General features: G+C 52.8%; 1 protein-coding gene across 9 annotated transcripts in view; it reads left to right on the forward strand.

Annotated features, from left to right (window-relative positions):
• PTK2B (protein tyrosine kinase 2 beta) overlaps positions 1–14,572 on the forward strand; it is a 145,467-nt gene that overhangs the window by 34,222 nt on the left and 96,673 nt on the right. Inside the window, exon 1 of one of the 9 annotated variants that reach the window (XM_075923313.1) lies at positions 11,059–11,153. The exons of the other annotated variants lie outside the window; for them this stretch is intronic. The gene's annotated coding sequence lies outside the window, so the exon portion shown is untranslated. Of the gene's footprint in view, positions 1–11,058; positions 11,154–14,572 lie in introns of those variants that run through there. 9 annotated transcript variants of the gene reach the window in all.

The raw sequence follows: 14,572 nt of genomic DNA on the forward strand, positions 1-14,572 counted from the left end.
TCCGATGCAGAGCGTGGGTTTGACGGGAGCTGCGAGGGGAGGGCTTCGCGTTTCACATTCCCTGGAACACCTGGAGTCCTGAAGCTCTTTCGAATGCCTCTGGCATTCATTTTTCACTCCCTGGTGAGGCCCGTTTAAATAAACAGGGGTTAATAAGTGACCTTGTAAGAAAGACGTGGTTTAATGGTGAAAACACGGAACTGGGGGACTTTCCTGGCTTTGGGCTAACTGGAACCCTGGATCCAAACCCACCGGAATTCTGTGACATTTGCAGATCAGACTCCCAAATGTGCCTATTCCTCCTTTGGCACTCAGTGCCTCAGTTTCCCTGTCCGGAAGCTAATTCACTGCTTCTCCAGGCGCACAGCTGTGACCTGGAGTTCGTTCGTATTTGTCAGTTGCTGGACAAAAGCCAAGAGTTCTGATTTGTTTGTCCCTGGCTCCAACCCCAAGGCCATAATTGACCTTCCTGCGCCGGTGGGGCTTGCAGTGACAGAACCGGAACAGAATGGGTGAGAGCAGAGCAGACTGGAAAAGGGAAGGGAACTTGGTTCTGGTCCTTACGCTGCATGAGGTGATGCTGATTTCAGTCCCTGCAGGGGAAGCCCAGAGGAGTTGTGAGGAGTGGGGTAATGAAATCTAGATGGCAGGTTAGATAAGGAAGGGGCTGGACTCGCAGGGCCCCAATTGGGGTCATGGCTGGTGATGACGGGACAAATTAATTCACACAGTGTGGTTTGTTTAAGGTTACAGGTGTCCGGAAATATTACAGGGCCCTGGGACACAGCCAGTAAAGCTCCTCTCCCAAGTAAAACTCCTCTCCCAAGAACCACTGCCGGCCTTGCCTGGCTGGTGGAGGGAAGGTGGATCCATATGCTGCCGTCCACCCCCACCCCTGCTGAGCTGGGGAGGAAGCTCTGTCCTTGTGCTGCCCTTGCCTTCAGGCTCTGCCCCTGCAGCTCCCATTGCCTGGGAATTCCAGCCAATGGGTGCTGTGGGGGTGGTGCCTGCAGGTGGGCACAGGGCAGCATGGCTCATGCTGAGCCCCCCGTACCCCCCGAAAGGAGAGCTGCCCGAGTAAAGTGCCCCACAACCCAACCCCCTGCCTCAACTCTGAGCCCTCTCCTGCACCCTCCATCCTTCCCACACCCCACAACTCCCTGCCCCAGCCTCGAGCCCCCTCCACCTCCCTCCCAGACCTTGCAACCCAACCCCCTGCTCCAGCCCCCTCCCATATCCTCCCTCCCAGATCCTGGCTCCCACCTGCTGGCCCCGCTCCTGGGGACCCAGCTGCTGCCTCACGCTCTGGGCTCTGATACTGGGCTCTGATACTCAAGGGAGCTGGACCAGGTGCCTGTGGCGCTGCAGGCTGGGCAGTGTAAGCCTTGTACAGCAGAGCCCACAGTGCGGGGAAGCAGCCGGCTCCTGGGAGCGGGGCTGAGAGCCGGCACACGCCAGCAGAAGAGTGTAACCTCAGCCAGAACCGGTCAGCTGATGCTTATCGGTGAACCAGTTAAACTCTTAGGGTATGTCTACACTACCCTCCTAGTTCGAACTAGGAGGGTAATGTAGGCATACCGCACTTGCAAATGAAGCCCGGGATTTGAATTTCCCGGGCTTCATTTGCATAAGCGGGGAGCCGCCATTTTTAAAACCCCGCTGGTTCGAACCCCGTGCAGCACGGCTAAGATTCCTATTCCGAACTACCGGTACACCTCGTGGAATGAGGAGTAACTGTAGTTCGAACTAGGAATCCTAGTTCGAACTACCTAGTTCGTGCCCCGTGTAGCTGTGCTGCATGGGGTTCGAACCAGCGGGGTTTTAAAAATGGCGGCTCCCTGCTTATGCAAACGAAGCCCGGGAAATTCAAATCCCGGGCTTCATTTGCAAGTGCGGTATGCCTACATTACCCTCCTAGTTCGAACTAGGAGGGTAGTGTAGACATACCCTTACATCCCTACCCTGGAGTCCGCACCCACAGCCACGGAGCGTTCCAAGCCGGCTTGGGCAGTACCAAGCCGCCTAGCCTGGTACCCGCAAGGGCGTACGCTGCTGAGCCACACTTGGCTCGTTTCGGCAGAGGGAAGAGGTCAGCTCCTTGTACTGCCTCCAGTCTCCACCCCAGGCTGGCAGTGCTGTCCATTCTCATGGGCCCCTGAGCGCTGCTGTCTGTAGATCCGAGGGTTTTTAGCTGAGCCCCTGTGAGGTCAAGGGGCCGGCTGGGATGGGTGGCCCCTGCTCTGAGCTCCTCAGGCTTTGGGAATTTCTGGATCAGGGCCTGGCGTGTGCCCCTTAAGTATTGCCTCTTGGAGAGCCTGGTTCCAGCTGTCGCAGGGATAGCAGCCCAGCCCAAATCCGAGGGGAGAGAGGCTCAGCCCAGCTTCAGTGTCCAAGCCAGCGCTGGGGGGTGGAGGGCGACGGGAAAGATCCCCACGGCCTGGCGTTTCCCTGCGCCTGCCGTCAGCTTCCTCCCCGCCTCCCCCGGGGTGAATCACCCCCTACAGACGGGAGCGCGGTGTCACGTGTCCTTTCTGCTGCGTGGTGGAAGCCAGACTTCCTGCGAGGGCATCACGTGAAACCGCTGCCGGCTGGTGTCAGTGTCACTGCAGAGCCAGCAGCGACGGAGAGATCCGGGTTTGAAGTGCTTTGTGATACGGTTTCATGGGAAGCAGCTGTCTAGGCGCCTCCCCCTTTCCCTTTTTCACAGCTCTGCCTGTGCCCCTCTGTGCGGACCCACAGAAGCTGGGAATGGGCGACGGGGTGGATCCCTGGATGATTCCCTGCTCTGTTCCTTCCCTCTGGGGTGCCTGCCATTGGCCACTGTCGGCAGACAAGATACTGGGCTAGATGGACCTTTGGTCTGACCCAGGCTGTTCTTGTATTCAGTCCTGGTTTCTGTCCTTGGGGGTCCTGTTGCTTTCTCCATCCACGCTGCCTCCCTGTGCCCCCTGCCTGGCCCTGAAGTCACCGGGTGCCCCCCAGTTTGGGAAGCTCTCTTGTGTCTCTAGCTTGGTTCTCTCTGTGGAAGGCACCTGGAACGTCGCTACTTCCAGGCCCCCTCGCCGCCATTACAGTCTGAGCGCTCCGTCCCTGTCCGTGGGAGCCGTCCTGCCCCTTCCCTTCCACGCTGGCCAGGGAACAGGCTGGTGGGAGTCTGCGGATGACCTCTCCCTGGCCCGCAGTGTCTTCCCCATGCTCCCCACCTGCTGCCTCCCACCTAGCTCCAAGCATCACGCTGCTTGCTCCCTGTCCACCAATCAGAACCTAGGGTGGCTAGAGGCAGTGCAAAAGGCCAGGAGCATCGACACGGGGGATGTTAAATTATAATTAATTAACTCATTGAATAGTCAATGGGATTTCCATTGATTATTCGATTAGTCGATAAGGACTAGCGCGGCATTCTGCCTTTGTAATGTACAAGAGCCCCAGCAGGGGCTCTTGTGCATTTCAAAGGTTGAAATGCCCCAGGCCAGTAGGGAGTCCCCCGCTGGCCCCAGGCTCCATCTGGCACTTCCTCTTTGAAATGTACAAGAGCCTCCGAGGGGACTCTTGTACATTTCAAAGTTGGAACGCCGCCACTGCACCCCTGCCCCCTCCCGTGGAGCAGGAGCTGGGGGGAACTGGCTTTTAAGCCAGCTCCCCCAACACCTCCTCTTCCCCCTGCTTGCTGCCTCTTTCTGATAGAGGCGGCGGGGGGAGGGTGCGAGGGAAAGAGACTAGTCGATTAGTTGCTTATATCCCTAATCGACACCGAGGAACACCCAGAAAACTCTGGTTGGCCAGTTTGCGCTTCCAGCCACAATGTTCCCCATTTAATTTCATCCCATCGTTCTTGTCTCCCTCCTTCGACCACCAAAAACAGCCACCTGGGCATTCACAGTCCTCACGTGTCTTCGCCAAGGGAATCTCTTTCAGTCCTTTTCCATCCGCAGTTTTTCCAACCCTCGGCCCCGATAATTTTCTTTTCACCCGTTACTGATCTTCCCTCTTACTCCATGACTGCTCACTTTGGTGAGGGACTGTGTCAAAAGCTTTGAGAGTCCAAGTGCACTAAATTAATGGAATCACATGTTTGTTGACCCCGCCAGAGAATTCTAATAGATTGGGGAGGCACGATGTTCTTTGCAAAAGCCATTTTGACTTTCCCTAGCAAATCATGTTCATCCCTGTATATGGTAATTCTATTCTTTCCTGTGGTTTCAACCAGGTTGCCCTGAATTGCAATTAGGCTTGTAATTGCCGGATCACCTCGGGATCCTTTTTAAAAAATCATAGAACCCTAGACCTGGAAGGGACCTTGAGAGATCATCAAGTTTAGTCCCCTGCCCTCACAGCAGGACCTGTCTAGATCATCCTTGATAGATGTCTATCCAATCTGCTCTTAAATATCTCCAGTGATGGAGATTCCACAACCTCCCTGGGCAATTTATTCCAGTGTTTAACCACCCTGACAGTTAGGAAGTTTTTCCTGATGTCCAACCTAAACCTCCTTTGGTGCAATTTAAGCCCATTGCTTCTTGTCCCATCATCAGAGGCCAAGGAGAACAATTTTTCTCCCTCCTTCTTTGTAACACCATTTTAGATACTTGAAAACCGCTATCATGTCCTCTCTCAATCTTCTCTTTTCTAAACTAAACAATCCTAATTCTTTCAGTCTTCCCTCATAGCTCATGTTTTCGAGACGTTTAATCATTTTTGTTGCTCTTCTCTGGACTTTCTCCAATTTCTCCAAAGCGGTGTCAAATTAGCTATTTTTCCATCATCGGATCCAGAAGCTGGTGTAAGGGATATGTGACATACCACAGCTAATTGCTCTGCATTTTCATGTTTGAGGTTGTTCAGAATGCTTGGTTGAATGCCATCAGATACTGGGGACTTGTTGCTGTTTATCAATTTACTAGCCAATTAGCCCGTCATAAGACGGGATTTTCAAGTCCTTCCTCCACCTTGGTCTTCCCTCCGGAACCTCCCGTCTCTCGCACCGTCTCTCTCTCTCTCTTCCTACTGCCTCCCCCTCTCTGTCTCAGCTCTCCTCCGCCTCTTGCCTCTCTCGCCTTCTGCCTCTCTCTCCGTCTCTTTCTTTCTCTTCTCCCCCTCCTGCCTCTCACTCTCCCTTTCTCTTCTCCTCTCCCTCCCCTCCGTCTCTCCCCGCCCCCCTTCCCTTTTCCCTCCCGCTGTGGTGCTCGGCTGAGTGCTGCCTGCTCAGCTGGGCCTCTGCGAGGGACGGGGGCGGGGTGGTGACGTACACGGCTACAGGGTGGGGCCGTGTACGTCACTCCCCTGCCCCTCCTTCCCCTCCCACTGCGGGGGAGCCCAAATGGCCCCTTGTACTGCTGGCTCCCCCACGGCAGCCCGGCTGAGGGGTGTGGCACTCAGCTGAGCGCCACAGCGGGAGGGGACGGGGGGCGGGGTGGTGACGTACGCGGCTGGGGGTGTGGCCGTGTACGTCAGCGTTATAAACTCACAGACACTGGCCTACTATATCTATGATTTCACAATCTGCTCTATTGACACCTCAGTCTGGGACAATTCCTCAGACTGTTCTCTTTAAAAGAATGACTCTGGTGTTGGAATCTCTCTCTCATCCTCAGCTGTGAAAAACGGGTGCAAAGAATTCATTTAGCTTTTCTGCAATGGCCTGATTTTCTTTGAGTGCCTCTTTAGCCCCTCAAGGCTACGTCTAGACTACCCGCGGCTTCCGAAAGAAGATATGCAAATTAGACACAAATTTGCATGTCTTCTTCCGATCCCTTTGTTGGAAGTTTTTTTCGTTAAAAAAAAAAAAAAGTCTAGACGGGGTTTTTCATGTGAAAACCCCCTTTTTCAAAAGAACCCTTATTCTTCAAAAATGGGGTTTACAGGGTTCTTTCAAAAAAGGGGGTTTCTGCGCGAAAATCCCCGTCTAGACTGCTTTTTTTTTTTTTTTGGAAAAGAACCCTTCCAAAAAAGGGATCGGAAGAAGATATGCAAATTTGTGCCTAATTTGCATATCTTCTTTCAGAAGCCGCGGGTAGTCTAGCTATCCCCCAATTGTCCAGTGGCCCCTCAGATTGTATGACAAGCAGGCTTCCTGCTTCTGCTGTACTTTTTTTTTCTTTTCTTTTTTTTTTTTTGCTGTTTGTGTTTGTGTCTTTTGCTAGCTGCTCTTCAAATTCTTTTTTGGTCTCCCTCATTATACTTGTACACTTGACTTGCCAGAGTTTATGCTCTTTTCTCTTTTCTTCAGTAGGATTTGACTTCTGATTTTAAAGGATGCCCTTTTGCCTCAAACCATCTCTTTTACTGGTGTCGTTTCCACACTTTTTAAATCCTCTTTACTGTGTTTGTTAATGTGAGGTAGAAGTCTGTTACTTTAAAAAAACTAATAGTCCTGTAGCACCTTATAGCAGTGTTTCCCAAATGGTGTTCCGTGGAACCCTGGGGTTCCGTGAAGTGGAAATAAGTGTTCCGCGAGAAAATTCCATTACAATAACATTTTATGATTTTAAAAAATCATAATTAACATTTAAGCATTTATGAATTGTGTTGAAAACAACTTTCATTTGTGTTAATCTCATGACCTTGTTTAGCTTTTGTTTATTATTATCTTTACTTACTTGTGGTCTACTTTTTCAGCTCCATATATTATTATTATTCCACAAATTTCTTTAGAATTTAAAAGGGTTCTGTGGCCAAATAAAATTAGGAAACACTGCCTTAGAGACTAACCAAAAAAAAGAAGAAGAAAAGTATCATGAGCTTTCATGGGCAAAACCCACTTCCTCAGATGACCTGTTGTATGGTATTTTTACATGGGGAACACATATTTGATAATGGGCTTTAATTTAGCAGAGAAAGGGGTAACATGAGCTAATAGCTGGAAGATGAAGCTAGATTCATTCAGCCTGGAAGTAAGATGTAAAATTTAGAAAGTCGGGGTGATTAAGAATTGGAACACGGGTTGTGCTGGATTCTCCATCATTGGCCATTGTTTAAATCAAGACTGGATGTTTTTCTAATGCTCTGCTCTAGGGATTATTGTGGGGAAGTCCTCTGGCCGGAGTAATACGAGGACTCGGGTCAGGTGATCATGATTCTTTTTGGCCCTGGAATCTGTGACGCTTGACTCCCTGCCCGATCTGGAACAAGTCACTTTCTCTCTGGGTCTGTTTCTCACTAGGGATGTAAGCGACTAGTTGAGTAGTCAACTACCTGATAAGCCAAGACATTGGGTAGTCAAGTCGACTCCTCGCATTCCTGCCCCCTTCCCTGCCCGCTGCCTCTGTATCAGAGGCAGCAGCATGGGGGGAGGGGCAGGTGAAGCTGCTGCAAAGTAGTCCTCTGCCCACAGCTGGCCGAGGCTCACCACGAGCAGAGACTACTCCATGTCCCGCAAACAGGGCCTGCTGTCAGAGCAGCCTGTGTTCACGGCCAGCCCTGGGTCCGGGAGCTACCCTCACTGTGGCTCTGAATTTTAAATGTGGTAATAGTACATGATTAGCCAATTACCCGCCTCTTAATATCCTTATTTCTCACAAAGAGATTTGTTGTTATTTTTAGTGGCCAAAACGATCAGGGCCTCCGTGTGCTTGGCTCTGTAACTACACACAGGAGAAAAAAGTCCTAACTCCAAAGTAGGGATGTTAAAACACGTTTATGGTTAAACGTGAATTCATTGAAACTTTCAGCGGTTACACGGTGGGGTGGGGAGGCAACTGTCATACGGTACCCAACAGACTGGGGTTTCTTGGGGCTATTGCAATAAAAAAACAAACAGGGATCATAGAAATCCCTCCATAGGGGCTAGTCACCCCTGCCCAGTCCTGGATGGAGAGAGAAGGAGAGATTGAAAATCTGACCTTTTCAATCGGAATGTGGCTGTTTTGATGCAGCTCCATTAAAAAAAAAATTTGGCATTATTCCAACGCAAAAGCAAATTTTGGATGCTCCAAAGTTTTTGCGGAAAGGACCTGTCATTTTCTGGCCCACTTCTAATATTAAGTAGTCATATGGTGTGAGGAAAGTTGGGCCATTCATTGGGATGCTAGCCTGGGACTTGGTTCAAATCCATGCTCCGCCATAAACTTCCTGTGGGACCTCGGACTAGTCATGGAGTTTTTGGTGCCTCAGTTTCCCCATGTCTAAAATGAGGCCATAGCAGTGCCCTACACAACAAAGGTGCTTTGAGAATAAACACATTTAAGGTTATGAGGTTCTCAGACACTAGCAATAGGAGCCTAATGTGCATCTTAAAATCCTGCCATGCATCAGAAGCTGAGTAGGAATAAATGGTCAGTGTGTAGCAAGGTGAATAGGTAGCACTCGGTGACACCAGGTTCGGTGCTAGATCCCATGTTGTTTAATATATTTAGCACAGGCATTGGAAAGTGACATGGTAACCTTTGCAGATGTCACACAACTATTTAGATTTGCCAAGACTAGAGAGGGCTGTGGGGAATTTCAGAGAGACCGAGCCGTGGCAGGTGAATAGGTAGGGTGATGGCAGATGAAAGTCAGTGCTGACAGACATAGCATAATGCACATTGGAAGGAACAATTTGAACCTTGCCAGGTTTAAATCACAAACATTGACTCAGGTAGAAGGGGTAGGCCTCTCTGTAGGGAAGTGTAACCTCTGCTCAGGTGTTAGGCTGCATAAGAAATGGGATGGAGAATAATATTATAATGTCCTCATATAATTAACCCATGGAACTCACTGCCACAGTATACTATGGTGGACATTGGCTTAAGAGGATTCAGTACTGCATTTGATGGCTAGATGGATAAGGAAATCATGGGTGAATTCCTTGTTCAGGGATGCTAGTCCCTTCCCCTGCCTCTTCCACATGACATCCCACCTCTTCTGCCCTCTCCCTCAACCTGCTGGTATCAGAGGAGCCCCAAACTCCAACACTACGGGTGGAAGAGCCCCGTCCCAGCCCGCTGGCAGACTTGAGTTGCCCCCAGCCACAGGTTCTGGGCTTCCCTGCCTGAGCCCCCGCTGGCTTTGGAGGAGAGAGGGTGTGAGGAGGGGTGGTCACGGGGGAACAGCAGGACACAGGAGCAGGGTCTGGGTGCCCTTTCGGCAGCAGCACTCCAAAGGCAGCAGGCTGGCAGCATGTTTCTGCAGGCAGGTGTTTGCAGAGGGCCTTTTATACCCCCACCCTTGCCCCCATTCCATTAGCTAGGATGAATAAAGGAGATAAGCATTCATGCTTCAGCCCATAATCCAGTCACCGGCAGGGGCTAGGAAGAAATTCACCCTTGGGGCAGGTTGTTGCATAATCGCTTGCTATAGGTTTTCTTGCAACTTCCTTCAGTTATCTGGTGCTGAGCACAGTCTCAGCGACTGGATGGCTCACAAGTCAGATCTGGCCCAGTGACCCCTACCATCATAGCGGCTCCCAGTCTCTGATGCATTTAGCCTCCCAGCACCCTTAACTCCCTGGTACCGAAGGGGAGCTGAGTCACAGAGAGGTGAAGCATCTCTCCCAAGACCATGCTTGGTAGTTGTGGTGAGCAGGGACTTGCACCTATATCTACGCCAGCCCCCTGGCCACTTGGTTTGCCTTTTTGTCGGAAAGCTGCCAGACCTGTCCCAGCATCGGCGCAAGTCTGGGTCGCATCCGAGGCGCTTGGCAGAGTCTCATCTTCATTTCAGCCTTGCAAGGCTGTGGCAGCCACTCCGGGACACTGAATGGAGGCACGATGGTGGGAGGCAGCTGAACAGGTTTCAGTGACTAGTTTCAGATAGTTTCACAAAAAATACCGAACATGGGGGGCAAAAAATTGATTGAGAAAAAAAAAACCACCTTCACCAAAAAAAAAAAAAAAAGTCACGGTGCCTTTAAATCCCACACTCCTCACCCCCACCAGATGCGTTTTTTTTTTACCGGACAGAAGCCGCAAATACCAGACTGTCCAGGCTAATACTGGACACCTGGCAACCCTAGCAGGGACTGTTTATCTCGCCTGTATGGACCCGGGTTTAAAACTATGTCCTCACCTTAGCCACGATCCGGCTGGCCGCCTGCGTCACACAAGCTCGAAGCAAAGTGAACTGAGTTGAAGCCTGGCTGATTAGCCCACTCTGTGGGCTGGCCTAAGACCGACAGATTCTGGTGTTTGGGGGTGTGACGTAGTGGGGGTACCTGGCTGGTTTCTATGCGGCTGGCTCTGGGGTAACCCCCACTGGCTGCCGTGGGTACCACGACCCAGCAAAACAGGATGAGTCACTATGCAAAGGGATCTCTCAGCCAGTATGGCCAGACACCCCCCATGGAGAGGGACAAAGGAAGGTGGATGCTGCCCTGGCTGGGGGGCAGGGCTGGAAGAAGGTTAGTTAGTTGCTGTCTGAGAGCATGGAGGAGACAGTCTAGGGAAAGGGGCTGGAGTTTAAGGGCCCAGTCTCCCCCCATCTCAAGGGGGCCTGAAGCATCCTAGCCCAGCTCTGTGACCAGATTCCATCTGTGCTGTGCTGTATCCTGGAGAGGCAATAAACTTCCTCTATTTCACTGGCTGGTGCAGTCTGTGCCATTTCGGGGTGCAGGAGATGGGGGACCCCCAACGCGCTGTCATGGGGGGGAGACATTTTCCCTACAAGAAGGAAGGAGCAGGGAAAACCAGGCTGAGGAAAAGACAATGAGTTGCTGAAGGAAAGGGGATAAAGAAAATAGGGATGTAAATGGTTAACGGGTTAATCAAGAAGCACCGCCCTGACCAGGTGATGCTTACCGGTTATGGTTAACTGGCGGGGGCAGAAGCTCTGGCTCAGTGAGGCTGGCTGGAGAGCAGCCCTCTCCCCCCCGTTTAAGCCGTTAACCGGTTAAACATGACATTTCACTGGCTAACAAATTAAATGTGAGTTGACATCCCTAAAAGAAAGACTCCAGGACCGTCCCGGTCAGGGAGCGTCTGCCCCACCCCGGTACAGTCCCACCTGACGGAGGGAGGGGAGTAGGTTTTGTAGCTGTCAGGTTAATCTCCTTCTTCCCTGGCCCTCGTGCAGGGAGGTTTTCCTCATGAGGCGGCTGCTGCGGCTGCACCCTCTCCGCCTTTGCAATATGCAAATTCCTCTCTGCACACTTGTGTGAGAAGGAAGGAAGTGTCTGTTTGGTCAGAGCAGGCTTCGCGGAGAGAGAGGCAGCCAGGCGAGCGGAGGCAGCCCTCTTGACAGTAAGTGGCACTTTCCTCACGCTGCCCTGGACGCTGGCGCCTTTTGCCCAACGTCTGCGTGAGCTCGGCTGGTGCTGGCCCCGCCAGGGCCACAAGGCGGGGGGCAGAAGGGGCTGGCTGGGGCGAGCGATACTCCGGGAGGGGGGCACAGTCAGACAAGAGGGTGCTGTCAGTGGAGTTGCAGCATGGCTGACTTTGGCCCTCCGTGTGTCTGGGGTCATGAAAGGAGCCTTGGGCTTTGAAATCCTCTGGGTATCTGCAGACCGGGGCAGCCGTGCGGTGAGCTTCCTGGGCACCGCGCTGGGCCTCAGCCCTCGGGGGACTGGATGCTGCCAGGGCTGCCTTCAGCACAGGCCTCCTGGGTGCCCGCGGCTTTGGACCAGGCCTGGGCACGGCCCAAATAGCCCTTCTGCAGCTCTGGGATTTTGCCAGGGTGACCCCGTCAGCGCCACCAGGTGCAGTGGGCAGCTGTCGGTCTCAGGTGCATCCCAGAATCCTCTGCCCCATTGCCTGAGCCAGCCCACAGGACCGTTCGAGGGGGCCCTGAAAGCCCGGAGCAGGAAAAGGGGCAGAACTAGACATAGGGAGGGGGCGGGTTGCAGGACGAATACAGCAGGGGTGGATTGGGAAGGGGCAGCCCAGGGCTCTCTGGCTGAGAGGGATCTCTGGCTCCGCAGCCCCTTCCCTCGTTGGCCTTCCTGCCGAGCCGGTGGGGGGAGCAGGCCGTGCTGAGGGGTGCCCACCAAGGGCCTGGTTGGGGCCCAGCCCCCACGGCACAGGGACTCAGCACCAGCAGAGACCGGAGTTGAACCCGTTACCGAAGGTTTGGCTTCCCACCGCCCGGCCCCAGGGGATGGGCGGCGAGCAGGCTGGGGAAGTGGAGGGCATGTCAGGGGACGGAGGAGAAAGCAGGGTGTTCCAAGCCCTAAGCTCATGAGCTCCGGGTTACCCTGCTAGCTAGACAGCTGTAGGGAGATAGCCCGGCGCAGTGAACAGACAAGGCCTGTCGCAGCAGAGCCAGGCTCACTGGATGAGGAGGAACGTGTAGGCAGAGCCTTGTCCTGCTGGGAGTGGATTTAACCTGGGCCCTAACTCAGTTATGCCAACATACGTTGCCCTGGCAGGCCGGCCTGCAGGTGTCTCTAGCTCCCAGCCCTTGGACGAGGTACAGCAGAGATACGACTGGAGAGCCTTACGCTCTTCGGTGTAGGGTGCCAGCTCGGCTGCTGCTATTCTGGGAGATTTTTTTTCCCCTAACATGAGGTAATGTTATTTTCTTAGAAGATCCTATTAAAATCTCCATTGCTTTCAGTAGTCACTGGGAGATTAACGCCGATTCTGGGAGACTCCTAGAGGGTTGGCAACCCTACATCTGTTCCATCCCGGGGCCCAGGAAGTCACATTTGGACCCCGGGATGGGGGGACTGCAGAGGTGGCTGAAAATCCCCCAGATCCCTAGCTTAAGTGCAGAAAAGGAATGACCAAAATCAGAGCTGCTATATTTCAAGAGCTGAGTTTCCCCGATTCGTAGGGTTGCCAGATGTCCGGTATTCTACTGGACAGTCTGGCATTTGCGCTCTTTGTCTGGTAAAAAAATTCAGAAAATACCAGACATGTGCAATGTCCGGTGTTCTCTGATTTTTCCGGCTGCGCACCGGATGGAAGCCTGGCGGGGGCGGGGAGAGCGGCTGGGAGGCGGGGCCACAATCGGCGCTAGGGGCCTGTGATTGTGCAGAAGACTGGCGAGGGGGGAGTCCCAGCCCCTCCCCTGGCCCCCACCAGGCTTCTGTGCAATCACAGGCTCCCAGCACCGATGGCGGCCCCGTCTCCCAAATGGGAGACAGGTTTGCGATCGCTGCTCTGGGGGGGCGGGCTTATTATCCCGCATTCCTTTTTTTTTTTTTTTTTTCTCGACCAAAAAATACTCTGTGTCCAGTATTTTTTGGGAGGCCATCTGGCAACCCTATCCCTGCATGGTGGAGGAAGGCCACCTTGAGGTTTTCAGTTCCACATCCAATCCCTGAAGCTACTCCCCGCCAGCCTATCTCCTTCCTTCAGAGTCAGGAGCGCTCAGGGGGAGCAATGCCCCAAAGCGAGTCCATAATAAATAAGAGTGCCAAGTTCTTACCATTTGCAGATCTCAGAGCACTTTACAAAGGAGGTCAGTGTCATTTCCAGGAAGGGAAATTGAGGCACAGAGAGAGGGTATAACAAGCTCTCTCAGCAGGCCAGTGTCAGAAACAAAAATAAAACCCAGGGTTCCTTCAATTTTTTCCCATCCATGTGCAGAATAACTTTTGTTATATGCACCAAGGCATCGTGCAGATGTGCACCACCAGCAGAAAAATATGCTATGGGCACTCTGCTAATCAGCTGGGCGACACTTGAATCTCTCCTGGGTGGCTGCCTACATACACAGCTTGAAGGGAATTCTGCTCCTGAGGCCTCCCTGGCCTAGATGAGGGTAGACAGCTCTATAAATTGGCTGTGTCTCCTCCAGCCATTGGCTGCTCGCCATCAGACGTGCTTCCCCGCACAGTCCTCATCCTGGGGAGGTCGGAGCAGGCCAGAGAGCTCAGAGCAGCCTGGTCAGGACCCACAAGGAGACACGCCCAGCCCCCGTGGGTCAGGAGGACAAGCGGGGCAGTGTGACACGGAGCCTGGCCTGGGGAGAGACGAGAAAGGAGAGCCCCGCTGACACCTCGCGTCTGGGCACACCAGCTCAGCCAATTGCCAGTGTTTATTTTAGGGAGGCACCGCAAAATAAAACGGAGCCGCGAGCCGGGAAGAGAAGGCAAAACCTCTCTCACTTGGAGCTCTGTTTCCCAACTTGGGCTCTGAGCAGCTACCACCCCTCCTTGTAGGAAATAGATGGGGGGAGGGGTAAAAGAACAGGGCATCAGGAACCTCTGGCAGCGAAATCCATGTGGACGTGGAATAAACTCCCAGTACATGTGGTGGAAGATCCTCTTGCAGCTGGCCTGGACAGACCGCGCAGACGGAAGAGAACAAACATGCCTTGGAGCAAAGGGGTTGGACTGCATGGGAGCTCTAGATTATGCCTCTTTGGATCTTACGCTGTGTCTAGCCCTGCTGCGACAGCTAAAGGGACCGATTGCAGAAAGGCTCTTGTGGTGAAGAGACAGCTGCTGGGGTAGGTGTTGGGTTTGGGCTTATTTTGTCTCTGACTGTCAATTTAACTCATTCGCTTCTGCAGAAGAGGGAATGGCTAGTAGGATGAAATGCCCCTGCTATTTTAGGCTGGGGATTTGTCTGAGCAGCAGAGGGAACGTTGCTCAGATGGGAGATTAAGGCTTTGTAGATAGCAACCAGCACCTTGAATTTCACGGGGGTGTCTACTAGCAGCTCACGCAGCGCTTGGAGCACATGGGGCACTATCCAGTTGACAGCGCATTCCC

The sequence above is a fragment of the Pelodiscus sinensis genome, chromosome 3 (assembly GCF_049634645.1).
Source record: "Pelodiscus sinensis isolate JC-2024 chromosome 3, ASM4963464v1, whole genome shotgun sequence".
NCBI classification, from domain to species: Eukaryota; Metazoa; Chordata; order Testudines; family Trionychidae; genus Pelodiscus; species Pelodiscus sinensis.